Below are 16,953 nucleotides of genomic sequence, written 5' to 3'. Positions count from 1 at the left end.
TGCCAAGAGCTATGATGAGGCTACTCTACCCTACCTGGGGTGACATAGCAAGATTCTGTCTCAAAAAAACAAAACAAAACAAAAGTCATGAGTAAGGGTATTTTTCCTTTTTTTTTTTCTTTCTGTGAGGGATCTGTGCATGCCTTTTGGATAATTTTCACTTGTATTACTAGTCTTTAGATTTTTTGTTTTTATATGACATGGAGGAAGTTAGCCCCTTGTCTTACATCTGTGTGGATATTTTCTCACTCTGTCATTCATCTTTTGATTTTGTTCATAGTGTTCGTTCCAGCAGTTTTAAAAAAATGTCCATATAGTCAAATTGATCAATATCTCTTTTATAGAGGAATTGTTCCCTTAAACAAGAAATCTATTTATGTATTTCTGGCTAATATATCTTTGGTATATCACTATTGCCTTTTATAGGGTAAATCTGAATCTCCTTGTCCTGATATTATCTCTTTCCTACTTGGCTCTTTTCCTTCCACCTGCTGTACAAACTCTTTGATAGAGTCCCACCCAGGCATCACCATTCCTTAATACGCATAGCTGTGTTCTTCTCCGACTCCTTCATATGCCTTTTTGAAGAGACATAGAGACAGGGTCTGTATTGAAGGAGCTTTTGTAGTCCCAGAGCCTTGTGCTATACCTGACTTTCTTAGTTTGTTGAAGGAATAAATGAGGGAGATGATCAGAAAACAGTAGTTCAAAACAAAAAGAAAACACATCTGTCCCACTGTTCTCTTTGTGTGTGTGTGTGAGTGTGTGACAGAGTCCTACTCTTGTGCCCTGGGTAGAGTGCCATGACATCATCATAGTTCACAGCAGCCTCAAGTTTGGGGGCTCAAGTGATTCTTTTGCCTCAGCCTCCCAAGTAGCTGGGACTACAGATGCCCGCCACCACACTTGGCTGGTGTTCTATTTTTAGTTGATATGGGGGTCTCACTCTTGCTCAGGCTGGTCTTAAACTCCTGAGTTCAGGCAATCCACCTGCCTTGGCCTCCCAGAGTGCTAGGATCACCGGTCTGAGCCACTGTGCCCAGCCTGTCCTTTTCTTCTAATTCTCACCTTTTCCAAGAAGACAACATAACTGTGGTAGTTCAGTTTTATAACTGTCTCAGAATTTCATACCCCACATTATTGACTGAGACAAAATGCTAAGTAGGTTTCTGAGGCAAAGAAAACCAGCAGCTAAAGAATTCATTCCCAGTCTCCCTGGCAGCTAAGTGTGTCTGAGTGATGAGGTTCTGGACAATGGAATAGGAAGTAGAAAGGACAACTTAACACTTCTGAATGAAGGAGCAGGTCCTCCCTTCACTTTCCTCCCTACGTGGGAAGGTAGTCACAGGAGCTGGAGAAGCAGCTATAAAACGGAAGCTGTGTGTTAAGAATCAGAAATTAAAAGGATAGAAGGTACTGGGCTACCCAAAATGACGGTGTCATCTTTTCAGCCCCATGTTTCTAATGCTCTTATTGTTATCAGAGACAAAAACTACCTAGTCTTAAGCCAGAATTTTGACCTTTGTTATAGAAATAAAATCTGTAGCCTAACTTATATAATGCCCTTAGGAATCACATCTTCCCTTGAGTATCCTCACTTGAGAATTCTTTGTAACAAGTTGGTATCTGGCAGGTAGGGAATTGGAAGCATGGAAGATTTGGATCAGGAAAATTATAATATTATAAAATTGAAGGGGATGAGGGGGAGGGAAATGGAAGGTGAGTGTCAGCTGAGGTCATCATTGCAAAGCCACTTGTGATGAGGACAGAAGCCTGCTCCAGGAGCATGATGTCAAGTCACCGAGGAACCTTTTTAGGGTCAGATAGGGGTACGTGGAAAATGGTCATCTTAGAAGAAGAAAAGGAAAGGAGAATGCTATATAGGAAACACACTAAAAGAGCGGGCTAGGCTCTAGTTTGCACCAGTAATGTAATGAGGCCGAAAACCTGTGATTATTAAAATAAAGCAGTCAAAAAATACCAGTGCAGGGGGAAAGGGCAAAAGATACAATGCTGGCAAAATGGACCCTGGGCTCCTATTTCAGGCACCTGGTTTCCATTAATCTCTCATCCCAGTAGATTCTTACAGTGCCCTCCTGCCTTTCCCTAACCTTGTCCTGGGCTGGTATGTAAATTAAACCAGCAGCTTTCATCTTTAGAATCTTATACCAAAAGAAACGAAGATAGCAGAAGTGGAGGATAGAGCCAGCATCCATAGGATCCAAATATGTAGTAGCAGAATGCCCCAAATAGATAACAGGGACAAGAGAAAGTACTACCATAAAACCAGATTTTATTTCCTTCGTTGAATCCCCACCTTCTCTTCACCCCTTTCCAAAATATGCATATACAGGTCTTGTTAAGAAAACCCTTTCCAGTTGGCCTTTTTCCAAGACAAGGGTACAGCTGGGCCAAAGGGCCACATGTTGAAGTTATTAATATGCCTATCCCCTTCTCCCCCACTGAGTTCACTGATCAAAGGCCCTGCCAGAGCAGCAATGGATCGCCTCGCATAATGGGAACTGAAATTCTACTTAAGAAACTTGCTTTGCCAAAACACACTACCTTTTTAAGTGAAACATTCCATGCACATATTAACCTGATTACAGAAAGGAAGGGGGATCTTTTTTCCTTCTGTACCCTGTTAATAATTTTCTGTCAAGTCTGATTTGGCTTTAGCTGCACTCCAAGTTCTTGTGATGTGCCCCGTTCACCAGTAAACTGAAAACAGAAGGTCCTGCGTAAACTCTGAGACAGGATACCCCATCCACAAGTTCAGACGCTGCAGAATCCCGTTCCCTGCCAACAAGGAAGGCCGGTGACTTTTCCAGTCTCTGACAAGCAGCAGCCTGCTTCTGATTCACACAGTGAGGGAAACACATGGAGAAAATGGTGGAAATAATTAAGAGTTCTTAGAGTTAGCAGAAGCATTGGCTCATTACACGGGGCCCCTGCCTCAAAAGGGGGTAAACCATTCTGCTTATTAGAGGAAAGAAAGAATGGTAACAAAGCATTTTAAAGTCCCAATCGGTTCCAGCCCCAGGTTGAAGAGCTGGGTAGGTAAGAAAAAAAGGAAACAACCCAGATTCAAAGGAAGCAATATCATTTTGCTTTGCCTGATAAATAGAAAAAAAGTGGTTTATGGTTTATTTCACTATATTCAGGACAACCTGGTTCCTGCACAGCTGACAAAATTCTGTCCTCAGATAGGATATCAAAAATCTACATATTATGCAGTTTCCTAAAAAGAGCCAGTCCACGAAGAATCTGAGCAAGATTGTCACTTCAGGATAGTTAGACATACACAAGGACTTCTCTGGAGACCTCAAGCACAGATTGCAAACTCGATGAAGTTTTACCATTGCTCAAATTTAAATCTCCTTTGCCTACAATTGCTGACATAGACATGGTCTTCTCAGAACACAAATATGTCTCATAAGGATTTCTCCCACTCCTTCAAGTCCCTTGTCTCTGCACAAACTGTAGGTGCTGAATAGTCCAAACAGCCCAGAAAAGTTCAAGAAATGCCCCAAACACAAGGTAAATAAATGGCAGCCACAGTCTGTACCAGTTACTTCCTGTTTGTATTTAGCAACTATGAAAATATTTTGTTAATAGGGATCTGGGGAGATCTTTTCAGTGATGTCTGCAAGATTTCAGCAGGTGTCAAGACACATTGAGAAATCAAGAAGGTTTTTATCTAAAGAGAAGGGGCTGTTCGGTAGGGTATGTGTTAACAAAACCCTCATGTAATTGGACACATTTTATTCTTCGTAGTACATCTGCTGGCATTTTTAAAAAATATTTTCTCCTATTATGAGAGTTATCAGATTAACCCAGAGTAGTGGATGTTCTAGATTTCCCAGACTATGTCTTTCCTGAGTTTGGTATTGGCTGTCTGATAAGACTCATTGCTTTTCAGACTGGAATATCTCATATTAATGCCAGGGCTAACTTTCTGTTCTTCTTGGGCAATCAGAGGAGGCCATATTCTAGATTGACACTACTCCTAATTTCTCAAAGTTGTGGTAGAGAAGACAAGAACAAGGTGGTTACTTACAAAATACGTTTGGCTTTTGAATCTTGAATCTTCTGCATTTTGCTTGTCTCTAAAGGGGGAACATACAAAGATGGAATTCACACCCACGTCAGCCATGAGCCCAAACCTAAAATTGAAAAAGCCAGTATTTGATTTTGAGTGCCTATCTTTATAAATTTTAGCTGTATTTTTTACATTTAGATATCAAAATGTAGGAAATAATCTGTAAATTCTTGCTAAGAATTATTATTCTTATATTAACATAAAATATAACATTTTTATATTAACATAGGAATTGTTTTTATATATATTAACATTAACCATTATAAGGAAATCACAATATTTTACATGGTAATATAGCTAGTCTTTATACCTGATGGAACCTTACATTAAAAACAAAAGCTGACAAACTGACTTAAATCACTCTTTAAGAAGAAATTGAAGAAGTGAGGTTTCAGAAAATACTTAATTTCCTTCAGTAAATTTCTTTTCACTTATCTTTATCACACTATGTTATGGTGTGTTTTACCAAAAGAACATTTCAGCAAGGTTATTTAAAAAAAAAGAGAGAGAGGCTTGAGCAGCATGACTATCCTACTTGAGCTTTTGACTAGAAAATTCATAGAAGAGGAAAAGATGTCCTGGGGTTTCTTCAGTGTATTGTAAGAAAGGGCATTTATATTCAGTCATTGGAAGTGGGATCGCAAGCCACACACACACACACACACACACACACACACACACACGCACGCGCGCGCGCAAGGGAGAAAGAAAGGAAAGCAAGCGAGTGGGCTGAGGAGTGTGCACATGTAGTCCTCATTCAGAAAAGGATTTGAGACAGCAAGCTGAGGATAAAGCACGGGAATGGAACAGGATGACCTAGTGATGGAAACAAAAGCTCTCCATAATGGGCCTTTAGGTAAGAGGATTAGGTGAAGTATTCTCAGCTGAATCAATTTTAACTATTACATAGAGTTTTCTTTTTTTCATATTCATAGCACTAAAACATTAATAAAATTACTAAAATTTAACTAAATCACTAAACACGGTAGTAAGTAGGAGCTGCTTTCTGATTGCCTCAGTCTTTCCTCCTGAGAGTATAGCCATCTAGAAAAGTTTTGGTGAGTGTTTAAAAGGCTCATAGTAATTTATGTACAGCAATCCAAAAAGAATAGAAAACTTTTAGAGAAAAAAATCTTACTAGGCAAGTATACAGCCCCTTCATGATTCTGGGCATTTTCTTAAAGTGATACAGGTGGAAGTAAATATCCAGGTTTATAGGAGAAAAATGCCTTTATTTCCAATGAATATGGAGATCAAACCCAAGGAAAGTTCTTGGTATACTTGTAAGCCTTGTCAAGTCACCTGTTGGATTCTGTTGTTCCCAGTACCAAAGTAACTTTCTTTCACTAGGGTGTAAAACTGTACTACAGCATCACTGTACCAACACAGTTAAAACCAGGGATAGGACCTGGGACAAAACAGCTCAAGGAGTAAGCTGTGGCATCAGGAAGCAGCATTTATATTTAAATCTCTTCTTCCCTGGAATAAACCTGAGATTGACCAGTTTTCTGGGGCTACTGTACTGTTAGGCACATTTGAGGGGTAACATGTAATTTTTGTTCTGTTTTCTTTTTCTTTTTTTTTTTTTTTTTTTTGTGGTTTTTGGCCGGGGCTGGGTTTGAACCCGCCACCTCCGGCATATGGGACCGGGGACCGTCGCCCTACTCCTTTAGCCACAGGCGCCGCCCTTTGTTCTGTTTTAAATAGCACTTAAAACACATTTTGTAAAAGTAATATGTTTGGCATAAAGTTCAAATAATAAGTAGGAAATATAATGAAAATTCAGTCGTTCTTCCACCCTTGACCCCTTAGTTCCTCAAAAATAATCATTGTTACTACCTCTGAATCCATCAGATACTTAACACATGCTCGCTCTCTCACGTATACAAATGCGGGAGAATTCTCCTTCAAGCTCATGTGGTTGTTGGAAGGATTCAGTTCTTCCCAGCAGATGTCAGACTGAAAGTTCATCACTGCCTGTTGGTTGCCCTCAATTTCTTGCTAGTGGACCACACCATACAGCAGTTTACTTCATCAGATGTCAAGAAGGAAGAGAGTAGATTTTGCTAGCAGGAGAGAAGTTACAAGTTTTATAATCATGACAGTGACTTCCGTCACCTTTACTGTGTTTTATTGGTTAGAAGCCGGTTACTGATTCCATCCACACTTAGGGGAAGGTATTATACAAGGGCCCCAGTAGCAGGCGGCGGGGAGACTTGGGGCTCTCTTAGACTGTCCATCACAGGCAGCTCTATAAAGTTATGTGTTATGTTTACCACATGACCTAGCAATCCTACACCTAGGTAGTTATTCAAGAGAAATGAAAACATATGTTCACACAAAGATCTGTACATGAAAAATTGTCCCAAAACTGAAACAACACAAATATTCATCTGGGGGGATGGATAGTTAATCATGATACAGCCCAAGGGTGGCGAAACTGCACTCCTAAGGTCACATGTGGCCTTTTGACTGAATCCAAATTTTGTGGAACAATTCCATTTATTTTTATTAAGACATTTTTGCTCATCTTTTATATTTTGTTTTTTAAATGAAAATATACTAAGGAATAAAATAACTTCCAGCAAAATAATTCTCCCAACTTGACCAGCACAATTAGAATATGAGCAAGCCACATGGGCTAAATTGACAGATGCTATATTCATGACTTAGTTTTAACTTCCCCTGCCTGCCTGGTACCTCTACCTCATGACACTGGTTGGAGAGAGTTTATGGGGAGTGAGTAAGTAAAAACTACCTGTTTTTGACAACAGTGCACTGTGTTTCTGTTTGAACTGGAATTTGTGAATAGATGCACATTTCAACAATAATTTTTTAATTCTGTTTAACAGCCCATCATGTCAAGGAAGACCAAGAGAATGCTGAAAGAAGAAAACAGATTTTTTGATGAGGATTGGAAATTGTAATGCTATCCTGTTTCTGCTAAAGATAAGATGATCTGCTTGCTTTGTGATACTATAATGTCAACATTAAAGAAATTCAATGCTCATCAGCATTATAAGACTCATAAGAACCTCAAATATTTTAAATTAGAGGGAGAGGCATGAAAGGTTGTATTGTGGAAATTAAAAAATGAAAAGCAAAAGCAAAGACAACTCTTTCAAGCAGCAATAAAGTAGCAACTTACAAAGTAGCTTATATACTCAGGAAAAAGGGAAGTCATTCAGTGATGCAGAAATTGTGAAAGAATGCATTGTTGAAGTGGTAGGATGCTTAGACCCTTGTAATGGTTCAAGTACAAACTATTGCCTCTTTGAAGGAGAACCATGACTGATTGGCAGCATGAATTGGCTTCAACTCAACAGAACAACTTTATGAACAACTTCAAATGGAAAAATATATATTATTCAGTTGCTTTGGATGAATCAACTGATATTACTGACTTGACACAGGTTTTATACTTCATTCAGGTCATAACAGATTTTCTTTGCTATGAAGAATCACTCACTTTGGGCACTCTTAGGAACAGAACACGGGGAACAGATACCTTCAACAATTTTCAGGATGAATGCTGTGAAATTGGGCTGAATTTGGTAAGTTTAGGGAGTGTATGTATACATGGTATGCCTTCTGTGGCAGGAAAACACGAAGTGTTTAACGGATAAAAAAAGTAATAACAAATTCAGATGTTCTCATTTCTTTTCTTTGTATCTTCCAACAGCAAAATCTCTGTGGTGAAGCTATTATTTCAAGTGACACTTTGCAACAAACTATAAGTATTGTTAACTATAAATGCAACACATTATCAGTTTCATAACTGCTAAGGTTGAACAATATGTAGTGTGATCTGATGTAACATTCTAACGTGCATTGGTTATTGCAGAGTCAAGTGTTAGCCAAAAGTTTATCTCTGCAAGAACAGATAGTTAAATTTTATGAAGAAAAGAATCAGCAATGTGAGTTATCAAAAGAAGATTTCTATCAGAATGCAGCATTTGACTTGAATATTTCTTTGCAAGGTAAAACTAAGTCTATATATGATATGCATTAAAAATCTAACCATTTCTAAAAAAAAAAATCTTTTTTTCAAAACAATTCTTCTTCAAAAGGAAATTTTAGATGGACATTTCCCCTAGTTATCAAAGGTCATTGATGAGCAGGATGATATACGTGAATCTTCGGAAGAATACGCAGATGTTATAGACCTGTTAATTGGAGAACAGAATGAAAGATTCACTGACTTTGAGAATCATGACATCACACTCACATTACCATTCCAGCCTCACCTCGTTGCTATCAGCAGGGCACCTAAAGAACTGCAGATGGTATTGATAGAGCTCTCAGTAGATGACATTTTAAAGTCATTGTTTGATGGTAAGAAAGATCCAATTGAAATATGGAAGAATACAGTGGAATACCCACACCTTTGGCATGCCCCCAAAATGCTTCCTTGCTTTTCAACTACTTATTGTTATGAATCTACATTCTCCTACCTTATCCAAATTGATATATCCTTAAGGTTATCTAGAGGATCAAATGAAACTGTGGACCTCCATATTTTCAAATGCTTTCCAACAAAAAGCAGACAAAACAAAGTCATTAAAAGGTTAGCTAACTTTAAAATGAACAAATAGTTTTCACTTTTGAAATTATTAAGTACATAGATGTTAGATTCTTACAAAATAATGTACGTTTTAAAGTATACCTAATTTAAGCCTCTTGAATGCAGCCTTTTTTGAGTACAGCTAAATTCAGCCTTTCAATATGGAAAGGTTCCCCATCACTGGAATAGCCACACAATGAAACTCTATTCTCAGTGAGTGTGGTGGCTCATGCCTGTAATCCTAGTGCTTTGGGAGGCTGATCTGGGAGGATCATTTGAGATTTGAGGTCAGGAGTTTGAGACAAGCCTGAGTAACATAGCAAGAACCTCTTTCTACAAATAACAATAATAATAATTAGCTAGGCATGGTGACATGTGCCTGTTGTAGTCCTAGCTACTTGAGAGGCTTAGCCAGAGGGTCTCTAGAAGAGCCTAGGAGGTTGAGGTTGTAGTGAACTATGATTATGCCACTACATGTTAGCCTTGGCAAACAAGCACATCCTGTCTCAATAAAAACAAATAAGAAACACTCCACACACTATTCTATAATAAAAAGGAACTAGTGATACATATAAGAACATGGATGCATTTCAGAAATGATTACTGAATAAAGTAAGATGCAGAGGTTACATAGTATATAATTCTATGCATATTATACTATAAAAGATAAAGCCATAGGGAAAGAGAACAGATCAGTGGTTGTCTGGATGGGGACTGGAAGGGGATTAACAACAAAGGAGGGAGCTTTCTGGTGGTAATGAAATTGAAAATTAGTTTATATATTGATTTGTTTGTGATGATACAATGTATGTAGTCATCAAAACTCATAGAAATATATACCTGCAAAAGGTGATTTTTACTGTATATAGATACTTGAATAAATCTGACTTACAAAAAGCAAGTAAAAATATTAGTGCTCAAGAATTTTTGTTATATTGTTGTCAAAGGCAACAGAGTTTGAGGTTTGGCTGCTGTATATATTCTATTTTGCATATGAAGTTTTGAAAATTAAAATCTTAAATGTTTATCTTTTTTCTGAATGCTGATTTCTCTTCTATGGAAAGACTTCTTCACAAACCGTTTAGTGAACTGACTGGAACATTCCATTCTTCCTTTGCCTTGTAATTTTTTGAGTGGTGAATACAAATGCATAAATGCATAAGACTTCAGAAATTAAAAACCATCATTATTATATTAAAAGCCTAATGGTAATCAATACTTCTACTTGCTTTCTGGAATATATGAGAACTTTAAAAGATTTTAACTCTCTTTACCCTCTCCTAACCTAAATGCTAGTGCTATGTATTTTAATTCTATGTAGTTTCTTAAATTACACAATTATTATTGTTTTATACTGTCAGTAATTTTTTATATTTGCCTACATACAGTTTCAACATTTTAAAAATTTACATGTCTTTTATCAGAACTTTTCTATAGGATCATTTTCCTTCATCAGACTACAGGTAGCAAACTATTTTTGTTCATTTGAAAAGATCTTTATTTTGCCTTCATTCTCAAATCATATTTTGCTGGGTATAGGAGTCTATGTTGGTATTTTCTTTCAGAAGATTAAAGATATCAGGTGGTGCCTGTGGCTTAGAGGAGTAGGGCGCCAGCCCCATATACCAGAGGTGGTGGGTTCAAACCCAGCCCTGGCCAAAAACTGCAAAACAAAACAAACAAAAAGATTGAAGATATCATTCCACTATCTTCTGGCTTCCATTGTTGTTGTTCTTTTAACAACTGATTATCGTTCTAAGGGCTACTCCTTTGAAGGTAATAAGTCCTTTCTGTGCCTACTTTGGCCTTTATTTTCTGCATTTTCACTATGATAATGTTTTTGGCTTTTAATTTATTTCTTTCTTTCCCTTTACTTTCTATTGGACTTCAAGTGTTTGAATTTGGGTCTTTCATTAGTTTTAGAAAATTCTTAGTTGTTATCTCTTTAAATACTGGCTCTTTACCATTTTTTTTTTCTTTTCTCCTTCTGGGACACTGACTAAATACATATGTGTCTTATTTTCTCACTATATACTTCATATCTTTTACCTTTTCACTTGTATTTTCTATTTTTCCACTCTCTGCATTTTGGGTAAATTTTTCTGATCTGTTTTATAATTCACTAATTATTCAGCTATGTCCAGTCTGCTGTTAAATTCATCACTCAGGTCCTTCATTTCAGTTATTGTACTTTTATTATTTTTGTTATTGTCCAATGAAGACATCCTTAGGCTCTTTTTTTCAGACATAGCAGCATATTTATTTTATTCTTTTTATTTATTCATTATCTAAGTCATTGAGGCTCTGCTTTTATAGTTGTTCTCATTCATGGAGTCTAATTTCCTTTGTCTTTGGTTATCTTTGTGCACTGGATACTATATTTGAAAATTATATGTAGAGATGAATGTGCCACCTTCTAAAGCTTTACATTCACTGTGTCAAGTTTAAGATGGCTACTGTTTGCTCTGAAAACCAAGTTTAAAGCTTGACATTCCATGGACTTCCTAGTGAATTTGAACCTAGATGGTAACATGAAGCCTGTTCTACCTATGGATTTACCCCAATGTCAAGGTTGTAGTCTAATGTGTTCTTAATCTGTCTCCTGTTAGAATTTTCTTTTGGAGGGGACCCTGGACTTTAATTTCCATAACCCCTTCTCTTAGTAATGATTTCATATTATAAAATTCCTAGTCATGATCAAATTTCTAATAGTCTTAAATGTCATAACTTAAATAAAAGTACAGTTTGAATCAGGATCCAAATATATTTATATTACCTTTAAAAAATAGGGTTTTTTGTATCTTTTAATTCATAGGATTTTTTTTTCCTAATCCCATCATTCTCCTTGCACTTTATTTGATAAAGAAATATATTTTTGGAGAGTTTCTTATGCCACAGCATTCTACCTGGGGTGAAAAAGTGTGACTATCTTAAAACACAAGTTGTTGTTACCTTTTTGTTTTAATTGTATGTTTTGTTTTGTTTTTTAATTTCATCTCTGTGCTATGGTTGATTGGTGTTTATTTTCTATATACCTTCTATATTAGTTTGCTATGGCTGCAGAAACAAATGCTACATTCAGGGGAAATGAACAGAAGGCTGGTTCTTCATAGTTCTGGAGGCTACAAGTCCAAGACCGAGATGTCAGCCCTGCTGAGGGCCTCTCTCGTTGACTTGCAGAGGACTGTTGTCTCGCGGTGTCTTCACACGGTCTTCCCTCTGCATGTCCTTGTCCGTATCGTCTCTTCTTATAGGTCATACTCCATCAGGACCCATCCTCAATAACCTTATTCAACTTTGTCTCTTTAAATACCCTAGCTCCAAATACAGTCACATTCTGAGGTACTGGGGATTAGGACTTAAACACATGAATGTGGGGTGGGGTGGGAGGAGACACGGGTCAGCCCTTAACACCGTGGGAATTCATGGTTGCCATCTACAAATTTGATCCGTTTTTTTTTTTGTTTGTTTTGTTATTAAGGTAACTTCATAAATGTTTATATTCTTTCATATATAGTGATATGATGTTTGGTTGCTTCTTTGTTGTTGTTGTTGGTTTTTAAGATAGTCTTACTTTTTCACCCCATGGAGAGTGCTGTGGCATCACTGTAGCTCACAGCAACCTTGGGCTCAAGCTATCCTCCCTCCTCAGCCTCCTGAGTAGCTGGGTCTACAGGTGCTGCCCACAATGCTTGGCTAATTTTTTTCTATGTTTTTTCCTTTTCTGAATGTCTGTGTCCCCCAAAAATACGTGTTGAAAATAGTTTTTCTATTTTTAGTAGAGATGGAATCTTGCTCTTGCTCAAGCTGGTATTAAAATTCCTGGGCTTGCTGGGCAGGGTGGCTCATGCCTGTAATCCCAGCAGTCTGGCAGGGTGAGGCTGGTGGATTGCCTGAGCTCAGGTGTTCGAGACCAGCCTGAGCAAGAGTGAGACCCTAGCTCTAAAAAATAGCTGGGCATTTTGGTGGGTATCTGTAGTCCCAAGCTACTTGGGAGTCTGAGACAAGAGGATCTCTTGAGATCGAGAGTTTAAGGTTTCTGCCATGGAACTCCACCCAGGGTGACAAAGTGAGACTCTGTCTCTAAAAAACCCAAACCAAATAATAATAATAACAACACACACACACACTAAAAAGAAGCTCCTGAGCTCAAGCTATCCACCCGTCTTGACCTCCCAGAATGCTAGGATTACAGGTGTGAACCACTGCATCTGGCCAAATTGCTTCTTTTTCTGTGAAATTGTATATAGAACAGTAGGGTTTAATGTAGAGACTATTTTATGCCTAGAGATGGACATACCTTTTTCTCCTTATGGGATTGAGTCAATGAAGTTGAAAGCTAACATTAAGTCATTCAGTAAACTTGTAAGTCATTGAGGCTCTGTTTCTACAGACATGAGCTTCTGCTATCATGCATTTCACGTGACGGCTCAGGTATCAGGATTTTTCTCACTCAGTGTTAGGCTTACAGTGGGAGTAGGTGTGGGTTCTCTGTTATCTAGGTTCAACCTCAGTCTTGGGCAGGTTTTGAGGGTGTTCTCAGCATTCGTGTTCCTCCTCCCATGGCAGCGAACTCTACTTTGTCTGGTAATATTTAGTTTCCTGCCCCTCCCTCAGTAGTAGCAGACATCTTTGGGGTATTGGTGTAGGCTTCTGTGCCCAAAACTTTTTTCCTGCTCCAGGCTCCTAGCCACAAAGTGTCTTTTGCCTGTGTCCTTGAGCATTAGGGTTAGCTGTCCCTCTCTCTGATGCTGATGTAGTAGAGAAGGGTCCCAGGAACCAGTAGGTACTTAATGCCCCTTTCCCTAGAGGCCCATGGAAAAAGAGTAGGAAGGGAATGCCAAACTCATCTGTCTGCTCCCAAATCTTACCCTAGGTACTACAAACTGATGCACTAGCCTTCTGCTGACCATTAATATTTTATTAAATTTGTAGCTGATTTATTCATATATGCTTTCATAACATTTTTCTTTCTCCTGTGCTGTGATGTGAGATCGTCATGAATCCCCTTTCTTCTTGGAAGGGTTTGATACTTTTTATAATTCAGGTTACTTTATTATCTAACCCCACCTCTACTAATAGAGTCAAGAAAAATGATAATTTTGTAGGTTTTTCTAATTCTTGTACTGTCTGTCCTTTTACATTTTTTTCCTTTGGCTCATTTTGCAATATTAGGCTGTATAAATTTTATCTATTTTATGGGCATGCCTTTTCTTTCATTAGCTGGGGAAACGTTATTCTGCTCTTCACCATTTTTGCTTTAGCGGTTCTCAACCTGTGGGTTGTGATCCCTTTGGGGGTCGAATGACCCTTTCACAGGAGTTGCCTAAGACTTCCTGCATATCAGATATTTACATTATGATTCCTAACAGTAGCAAAATTACAGTCATGAAGTAGCAGTGAAAATAATTTTATGGTTGGGGGTCACCACAACATGAGGAACTGTATTTAAAGGGTCACGGCCTTAGGAAGGTTGAGAACCACTGGCTTATAATAATAACCTTCTGTGGAATTTGACCACAATCTTTTTCTGCTGATCATTTTTATGTAGTTTTTCCTGAACTTTTGGGAGAAATGGATGAATTGAGATAACCTTTTTAGCTTCATGGCTTTAACTGATCCCTCTATTTTGTAGTGTTTTCATGAAATATTCAAGAATATGACCTCATCCTCTGAGAACTGGTGGTGTGTTCCCCTCCCTTAGTTTTATCTCTGGTCTTTATTTACTCTGTCTTGCTCGATTTGAATTCTCTTGCCTGTGGCTTCTTCTCATTGTGGGGTTTTGGCAAGGCCTTTCAGATCTTATGAGACACCCTCTTGCCTTGGTCCTCACCTCCTAGCCCCACAATCTGAGCATATAGAGGCTCTCCTAGTCTCTGCTGTTTCTCATGAGGACTCGTTTGCTGTTTGGTACGGGTGTCCCTATTCTCAAGCTCATCTGACACTTCCAGATCCTAGTTGCTATCCTGCAGGTCATATAGTTTGGTAGTCTGTACCTTTCTACTCTAATTTCTGGAATTTATCGCTTTTGGGGGGGTAGATCTTGTATCTGTGTAGATCTAGTAGCTTTATTAAATGGAGCCCCAGAAGTCTGCTGCTGTGTTCCTTTGACTACTGCATCCAAACACATGACATAGGGAAATTTTATTGGTATGAGACTTTACACACAGAAAAATCATAAACATATTCCACATCTTTTTCTTTTTCTCTAATGATCCACCAGCTAGCAAAAAAATGAGGGCAAACCTCAGACTTCATAATTATTTAACTCTTTACTAGGGCCATGTTCGAGTATTGTTTCTAGGTTTGGGGCAAGGCCTAGTTTTCAAATATTCTACAGACATTTCTATTTTAATTAGAAAAATGTAACCATGTAACTCCTTTCAAATACCCATTTACCTCCACCCTCCAATTTGGGGACAGCTACAAAGGGTTTTATGTGGTACTTCCAAATACCTAGATGATCTTTGTCACAATTATTTTCTCTCCTAAAAAGGAAATATTTGCTTAGTACAGTTATTTTTTGAGACAGACTCTCACTTTGTCACCCTCAGTAGAGAGCAATGGAGCCACAGCTCACAGCAGCCTCAAACTCTTGGGCTCAAGCGATCTCCTTGCCTCAGCCTCCTGAGTAGCTGGGACGGCAGGTGCACAACACCTGGCTATTTTTAAAGATGGGGTCTTGCTCTTGCTGAGCTTGGTCTTGAACTCCTGAGGTCAGGCAATCCAACAGCCTCAGCTTCCCAGAGGGCTAGGATTATAGGCGTGAGTCACCGCATAGTTTTAGTATAGTTTTTAATCTATCTAATCTTTAAATTGATCTCTATTCTCTATTATTCCTCTATATGCTGTAAAATGTCCCTCTCCCTTTACTGGGGGTATAGGACTAAAAATATTTTAAATGTTATACCCTAGTTTTACCCATATATATATCTACTTATCCACTGAAGACGTCTCCCCCACAGGGTAAATACCCTTTATCTCATTCATTCATTAATTTACTTAGGTTATCAGGCCATTGAAGGATAAGATCCAAACATGCATCACTGCCAAACAAGATATTTGATAGGTTGTTATATAGGCTCAGAAAAGGGACTGGGTAGATAAACCTTCAAAGGTAGAGGGGAAAGTACAGGGTGTGTTTGGAAGGGAGGCTGGCTTTAGTGCAGTGGTTCTCAGCCTGTGGGTTGTGACCCACAGGAACTGTATTAAAGGGCCGTGGCATTAGGAAGGTTGAGAACCACTGTTTTAGTGGAACAAACACTAAGTTCTGAAAGTAGGACTAAATTCTGAAAGTAGGTAATGAGTTAACACTTCCAGAATTTCACCTGTCATGGATGCATTATATGCCCAATTTAGGTAGAATCTAAGCTTTGCCAAAATAAACAAACATACAAATAGAACACGTGACTGAAGTTTAGCAAAAAATGACTAGCGTCTTCTGGCACCTGACTATTTTCATTCTCTTGTATTACTCAGTACAACAAATTCATCTTAGAGTGAGATGAATTGAAAGCCACCTTTCAAATCAATGGATTTCCTTGAGCCACAGTTAGCTTGTGAAATTCTGTGTAAATAAAGACATGGAAATGAAATGGCTTATTAAAGAAAGGCTTGAATAAGTTTTGAATAGTGATAACCCTTGTAGTGAAGGGGGAAGAGAGGAAATGGTGCTGTAGGGTCAATCACACCTCTGCTCCCAGGGGCCAGCTTATTACTTCAAGCCCTAGGAATTGGTTTTCCTACGATATGTGGCATTATGGGAAGACAAAAAGGTGACTAGATGAATTTCTGCATTTGCCTATTTGTCTTCTTCCTCTGATCACTGTAGGCAAAAGATGAATTAGTTGCAACCCTCAATCTTAAGAAGTCGTCAGTCACTCCCATATCATGTCCAGAGAGATCTGCTGGGAAGTTAGGCTACTGTGTTAATTCAAACCCTTTGGGAAATTTCCTGAGTCTTGGCAGCACTTTAGAAAGGTATGCAAGATTCTTACTACATATATCCAAAAAATAAATTTAACTTCAGCTTCTAGCTGAAATGGAATGATAGATACCAGATGTATCCTCCCAGATGAATCAACTAAAAATTAAGGCAAAATATATGGGAAAAAAATGGTTTTCAAGGCATTAGATGTCACACAGTGAAGGCTAGTGATCCCTGAAAAGCAGACAAGGTGAGCCTATGATTATGCCACCTTACTGCCCTGAGAGAGTTTCTCCCCGAGTTGAAAAGATAAAACTGAGTCTAGAAAAACCAAACTAGCTAGAATTTTAGGACAGAGTA

This window comes from Nycticebus coucang, chromosome 2 (assembly GCF_027406575.1).
Source record: "Nycticebus coucang isolate mNycCou1 chromosome 2, mNycCou1.pri, whole genome shotgun sequence".
In the NCBI taxonomy this organism is placed as follows: Eukaryota; Metazoa; Chordata; class Mammalia; order Primates; family Lorisidae; genus Nycticebus; species Nycticebus coucang.
This window is presented reverse-complemented; position numbering follows the sequence as displayed.